Here is a 7,373-nt window from a genome sequence, read left to right on the forward strand (position 1 = left end):
ATGGACTTATAAATGTTTGGGAACGACAAGAAAGGGGCAAAAAGGTGTTCAGTGGTTATGGTTGATAGAAGCTACTACTGATAGCATGTTACAAGTGATAGAAGCTAATACTAATAGCATGTTTAGATTATTATTGGGTGTTAGATAAATTCTACTAACAGATTATTTGTTGTTTAGATTATTTAGACGAAGCTTCATAATATTTTATCATTTTTTTTTAATTTTTAAGAAGAAAAACTTGTTTTGACGCTTCTAATTTCTCTCAGGTTTGTGATTAATAAATCATACCACAAAAAGGAAAGAAAATCAATTTGTTAGCTCGAATGATAATATATATATATTACATTACTCGATTCTTTGAGCATAGTGCTTGAACTGCTAATCTTGCAGATAAATTAGTAGCATTGCCCAATCCAAACGACTTTGCAGATACATCAATTGAACAATTTTCCATACCAATGCAAGTCTTTTCTACCAAAAGAGCACTATTTGAAACATCCCATGAACCTTTTTTGAATGAACCACATTTTCCCTCTGGATTTCCATAGCTAGCAAATTGGATCTCAGAGATGATATGCCCTCCCTGACAAGACAACTCTAACGTACTTCCTTCATTAGCATTTCCACATATTGTTCCTATAGTGATGGTCTGAACTATGACTTGTTGAGGATTTCCACCAATTTCTTCAAACAAAACCAACGTGTTGGTGTCATCCGATAGAAACGATCTTGGAACATGATACCATCTTTGGGAAGGATTCCCACAATTTCCAACGCACTTGCTAGGGTCATATGCGCCTCTATAATCACAGGTTGCGCTGCAACTATCATTGCCAGCAATGAAAGAAGGCCAAAATCGACCTATGCTTTGTCCATTTACCCAAGCCTGACCTTTTCCCATTCCTTGCATGTCCAATGCTACAGGGTCAATTCCTGAGGGTGTCTTAAAGCTTGTTTTGTACCATGTCATTCTCCTGCCAATAGATTTTTTATTTAATGTGCTCCATTTTGTTCTCTGTGTGAACATTGGGTTGTAAAGTTGCTTCATTTCTCCATTTAATCCAACCTTATAAGACCATAAATTTGATGACAAATCAGTTGTGACATTTCCATCTCCAATAAGATAAATGGGACCTCCATCAATTCCAGTTGGCACCGTGTCATAAAATGCATCATAATTTTTCAATCCTACTGTTGCACTCAAAAGGGTTATGGTGTTGGTTCCGACTTTTAATAGAATGGGTTTCTCAAATACAAAACTCTGGCCATTGCTTCCCCATTGCGATCCAATGTACCGTCTATTAACAAAGGCATGAAGCACATGACCTTTTGTATTCACTTGTAGAGTTACATTTTGAAGTGAAGATGTTGAATTAGTTTCAACATTTGTCATATACCACAAGTAGTCACTAAAATCAACCGTGGTTCCTTTTTGTTCCAAAAGAAGGTTTGCATTAAATGTACCTTTTCCTTGTAGAGTATCTCTCATGGGCTCCGGAGCCCAAACCCACGACAGTTGTGCATTTTCCTTCTCATTCTGCACCTTCACAAACATAGATGTTTGGGAATTGATCTTTGCAGTGTTGAAAAGCTCTTTGTTGCAACCGTTAAGAATGCTCACAGACCAAGCTGGTACAAAGTACTTTCCATCTGCCTGCAAATCTATGGTAGCATCATTGCTGGCATCAGTGTTGCTCAAAAAACAAAACCTCTCCCCTACTGTGGGGTTGGAGAATTTCGTTAAAGTAACAAAGCTACCAAATTTTTGGTCTGAACGGGTGCCGTTGGTGAGAATCTTCTCTCCCATTTTGATGGATTCGTGGAGTTGTTTGAGATGTCCCCATTTGGGTTGATTCACGTTTCCATATTCATCAAGTGGGGCGTTGTAATCATACGACGTAGTAATGAATGGACCTCCCGATGTTCTTCCAAAGTTTGTGCCTCCATGATACATGTAATAGTTGTTAAACACACCACCAGATTGAAAAAATCTTGCCACAGAAAAAGCTACATCTTCTGCACTTCTATAAGGGTCTTTATCGCCCCATTTCTTGAACCATCCCACCCAATTTTCAGTAAACATTTTTGGGCTCTTAGGATTGTTAGGACTAAAGTTATCACAATAGAATCCATTGCATGTATTGATGATAGGTTGTGGGGCATCACTTTGTTGGCACATGATCCATGGAACACCAATATTGAGAGATTCAGCCATTTGAGCACACCAGTTGATATATGTTTTTCCTGCGCTTCCATATGGGGTCATCACGTTTCCATACTCGTTCTCGATTTGAGCTAAGATTATTGGCCCCCCTTGTGATGCAAAGAGGTTGGCTTGTTTGCACATATTCACTATCTTTGTTGTGAAAGTTTGCATTTCATTCTTGTAGACTTGATTGTCAGTTCGAAGTTGGATTCCCGGCATATTATGCAACCACAGTGGAAAGCCTCCATAGTTCCACTCGGCACACACGTAAGGACCAATCCTCATCACAACATATAGCCCAGCCTCTTGAACGAGTTGGAAGAATTTGATAAAGTTTAGATGTCCAGAGAAATCATATTTTCGTCGTCGAGGTTCGTGGCGATCCCAAAAAATGTACGTCTCGATTGCATCAAGTCCACCATCTTTAGCTTTTTGAATAAGATCAGGCCACATTGCTTCGGTGCTGCGTGGATAATGAATTGATCCTGAGAAGATAACACGTCGTTCACCATTGATAATTATGGCATTTGAATCATAGGAGACACTGTCTCCTTTACAAAAAGAAAAGCAAGATAAAGTTGCAAAGAGAGGAAGAACAAGCCATTGAAGGTTAACCATCTTTGATTTTAAAACTTTAGGTGTTTGGTTTATGTCGGAATCAATGTGTTTATATACAAGGAATCTACGTAAATATGTGATAGGTCTTTCCATCAATCTTTGTACTCTTTTTGTTGATGAATTCTAAATATAGGAATAATGTAAGTGAATTTAGCTGGCCAAACTTGATCGGTATGAGTTGCTTTAGTGAAATTTGGAAAATACTCTTTTTAGAAAAGAATTTCAAAAATATTGTTCGACCTTATCCTGAAATAACCTATCACCCAATTAAAAATATTACACCAAAAGTCTGTTTTCCAAATAAGGATTTGCGTATTCATTTTTCATCTTTGGTTTTAATTTTAAAGACATCAACGTCACATGAGTAATAAAGTATGGCTAATAAATTCAATTATAGTGAAAGTTGAGTTTGAGTTTTGTCTCATTAGTGTGAAGCTCATGAATTTGAGTATCTTTCTTCAAATTTTTGATTTTTTGATTTTTCATTTTGTGCATTGGGGTCATATAATAAAATAGTACATGGTAAACAAAATAGGTTTCCATATGATTTTAGCTCTCAACTCTAGGTTCAATTTTTTGTTGTCCTCATTTTTCTAAGGAAGTATACATTTTCTTCCTTATTTTATTTTTAAGTTAGTCCTGGATTAAAAGGGAATTACTGGAGGAATTTTTTTTTACTAATTTGGAATTTCTGGAAAAGAAGTGAAATTCAAGGAGACCGGGCCAGGAGTTATGCTTGGAAAATTCTTGAAGGATAAACAGGAGGACTGTGAGTGGTTTTATTATTTTGTTATGTTGAATTCTATATATATATGTTATGATATATATGTGTAATGTTTGGAAATTGGCATGGTGGGGAAGTGCGTTTTCTAGATTTTATTGGTTGATTTAACTCATGATATTTTGCTTGTTGTGACTCGCATTTAAAACCGAGATTGTACCCGGAGACATTGCTAGCTTTCCTATAGCACGTCTAACGGGATAATGTGGACATGTGCACATTCGGTTGTTGGATCGGCACCACCACGTAGCGGAAGAGAATATTATCCATAAGCACTCTAATTCATTAATTTTGGCATAAAAGAAACATTCTTAAACAGAGTTAATGGGTTTCAACAACGTACATTTAAAGAACCATTGAAATCTCTATTTCTAGATGCAAAATCCTCCAAATCTTTGTGTAGACCACCACAAGATCTTCCCTACTATTCTCTTGGTGCCCTAGATTGAGTTGTGAGACTCAAAATAATCTTAAATAAAATGGAATTTGAAGAAAGCTCGCTGCAACAACCAAAAATGAAGAACACATTCTTCATCTGAATTTTTCAGAAAAATCCATTTGGTTTAATCACTTCAACTTTTCTCCAATCTCTTCAATATATTACAGACTATCATGCAAAGAGATTTGCTTCATGGGATGCAGCTCATGCTTGGAGTTATTGAAGCTTGAAAGTGGTGGGTTCCTAGTGAGCAAGTTGAAGATGAAGATGAAAAACCATTTTCCATTTTTGTGTAATTTTCTATTTCCAAAATCTAAAATTGATTTTAAAATCAAAATTTATTAATTTTACAAATTAATTTCATAAATTAATTTTTTAATAAAATTAATAAATAATTATTTAAATAATTCTAATTAATTTAATATCCAATATAAAATTAATGTTACACAAGAAATTCATCTTTATATATTTAAATCATATTTAAATATATTTTCTCCAATTCCGTTTGATTCTAATTTGAACATTTCAAATTAACTTATCACGCTACTCTAAAGCTAATCCATTTCCAAGCTAGTATGGAGACCTCATGGACCTACATATCATGGGCTCCAACGATCCGAGATTAATGAACTAAACTCGTAAGATTGATATAACCTCTAATCGTTAACTAATGGGTCACTCTACTAAAGCTCATAGTTGAACTCCCCTCACTATAAATATATTATGCAACTCAATGTAACCTTGATTAGTAAGTCAACCCTTCACAGGCTGTTCGTAATAACGGCTGGGTCAAATCTCTGTTTTACCCCCAAAAATACCTCTTGTTCCTTAAGTCCCCACTGATCCCCTAATGAACATTTCCCTTTAACTGTAGCGTTATCCTTGCCTTTCTTTCCAGTAGGCTTCTTCTTCCCTTTCCTTTTGCCCTTCTTCACAAGAATACTCATATTCTTTAAAGACGGGGAAATTTTTGCCCGATGGCAAGCAATACTTTCTTGTTTTCATTTCAAAATTGAAGCTATAAAAGGAAGTACAAACTCCCTTCCTGATTACCTCACTCGAGAATTTCTTCAAGGAAAAACTAAAGAAGAGAGTGAAAGAGAGAGAGAAAAGAGCAAATGAAGTCAACTTGCAAGAAAGAAGAAAAGCATGATCAAGATCAAGAACAACAGCAACGATCAACAATTCCTCAAACAAAAGCATTGTATTCTCAAGCGTATCAATTTATCAAAGGCGAATCATCAACGATAATGGAGAATCGAAAAGGAAAAACTCCTCAAGCATTGTCGTTATCAAATAAATTTCAAAATTTGGGATCTTTCATCCCTTCAAGGCCTTTTGCCTTAACCATCAACTCTTCCCCTATCAATTGAGTCGGTATCAACAAGAATAAATTCATAGAATAAACGAGTTTTTTGAGAATGGGTTGGAATATAATGGAAATTTGACGGAAATATTTTTTGAATTGTTTCATTCATAGATTTACCTATGAATTTTTGTTCAAGAGTTGTAATGTATGAGGTATGGGTTTTATTATGGTCAATTTCAGGCTTGGAGGACATTCCTCTCTTCTCAACAGTAGTAACATTTACTTCTGACTCTAGACCCTTTGTTCTTAACATTGTCTGGTTCGCCTGTAGCTCATTCAGTAGAGTAGTCAAGTTGTATTCAATTTTATTCTTTAATGCATTCAAAATTGCAGAAAACTCTTTAGAAGAGATTCTAGAATAAAACCAACTAGACTTCTCTTGTCCATGACAACACCATTTACTTCTGTCACGTTAAAGTGGACCATCATGTCTAGGACATGTTCACGAACATTGGTCCCCACTTTGAAGCGACTGTTGTAAATGTACTTAATGGCATCATGCCTTAGGGTGAAGGACAATTGTCCAAATATCCCTTGCAGAGATTCCATAATTTCTTTGGAAGTACTCATATCCTCATGCTTCTTTACTCATATCCTCATGTTCTTGGGTCTCAACCCATTAAAGCCTAATGTTTTTATTTTCTTCTTTGGTTTTTATTATGTCTTTTATTATTTTTTATTTTCATCATTTCTCCAATTTTTGTTTCTTCACTTTACCTTTTATTATTCATAATGTTTTATTTTTAATTTCATTCTCCCTTTTACCTTTCTTAAATCTTTTTATCATTTTTATTTTCTTTCCTTTTTTGGTTTTTGCTATCTTTTTTCATATTAATTTTCTTCCTTTTCTTTAGTTTATTTTGCTTATTCTCTATCTCTATTTTTTTAAAATTTTTCATTCCTTTATTTGCTTTTTTTCTGCTTCCCCCCTTTTTCCACAAGAATTATGAGGTTGAGTTTCATACCCAAGACTTGAAAGTACTCAATTCATAAGTGACTTAACGCCAACAAGGCAATCATCAAGTTTGATTATTATAACAAATAATAAATATAAATAGCAAATGAAAGTCTACTAGTGATAGCCACTAATATTTTCTAACATTGATAGCTTAATCTTTGATTATATTTTCATAGTTAGTAGCCACTTATAGAAATCTATCATTGATAGCAAACTTAGTGAATTTAATTAATAAAGTTGAATCTCAAACTAAAATGTAAGTGGAATACCTAGAAGTTATAGCTAATAACATGTTCATCAGGGATAGAAGCTATCATCGAAAAGAAAAGGGACTTATAAATGTTTGGGAAGGACTAGAAAGGGGCAAAAAGGTGTTCAGTGGCTATGATTGATAGAAGCTACTACTAATAGCATGTTTCCAATGTTAGAAGCTAAAACTAATAGCATTTTAGATTATTTATTGTGTGTTAGAATAAATTATGATTCTACTAACAGATTATTTGTTGTTTAGACAATTATTTTATACATAGAAAAATAGCTTTCATAATATTTATTATTTTTTGAAATTTTTAAGAAGAAAAATTGTTTAGAAGTTTCTATTTCTCTCAGGTTTGTGATTAATAAATCATACCACAAAAGGAAGGAAAATTCATTTTTTAGCTCAAATGATAATATATATATTACATCACTCGATTCATTGTGCATAGTGCTTGAACTGCCAATCTTGCAGATAAATTGGTAGCATCGCCCAATCCAAACGACTTTGCAGATACATCAATGAAACAATTTTCCATACCAATGCAAGTATTTTCCACCAAAAGAGCACTATTTGTCACATCCCATGAGCCTTTTTTGAATGAACCAACATTTTCCCTCTGGATGTCCATATCTATCAACATTGGATCTCGAGATGATATGCCCCTCCCTGACAAGACAACCTAACGTACTGCCTTCATTAGCATTTCCGCCCATATTGTTCCCTATATTGAAGGTCTGAAACTA

General features: G+C 34.5%; 1 pseudogene; it reads right to left on the minus strand.

Moving 5' to 3' along the window:
- Window positions 1–340: 340 nt before the first annotated feature.
- On the minus strand, window positions 341–2,824 carry LOC150031284 (beta-galactosidase 15 pseudogene; annotated as a pseudogene).
- Between the last annotated feature and the right edge of the window lie 4,549 nt (window positions 2,825–7,373).

This window comes from Benincasa hispida, unplaced genomic scaffold (genome assembly GCF_027475165.1).
Source record: "Benincasa hispida cultivar pf3 unplaced genomic scaffold, pf3_genome.v1.1 HicScf1328, whole genome shotgun sequence".
In the NCBI taxonomy this organism is placed as follows: domain Eukaryota; kingdom Viridiplantae; phylum Streptophyta; class Magnoliopsida; order Cucurbitales; family Cucurbitaceae; genus Benincasa; species Benincasa hispida.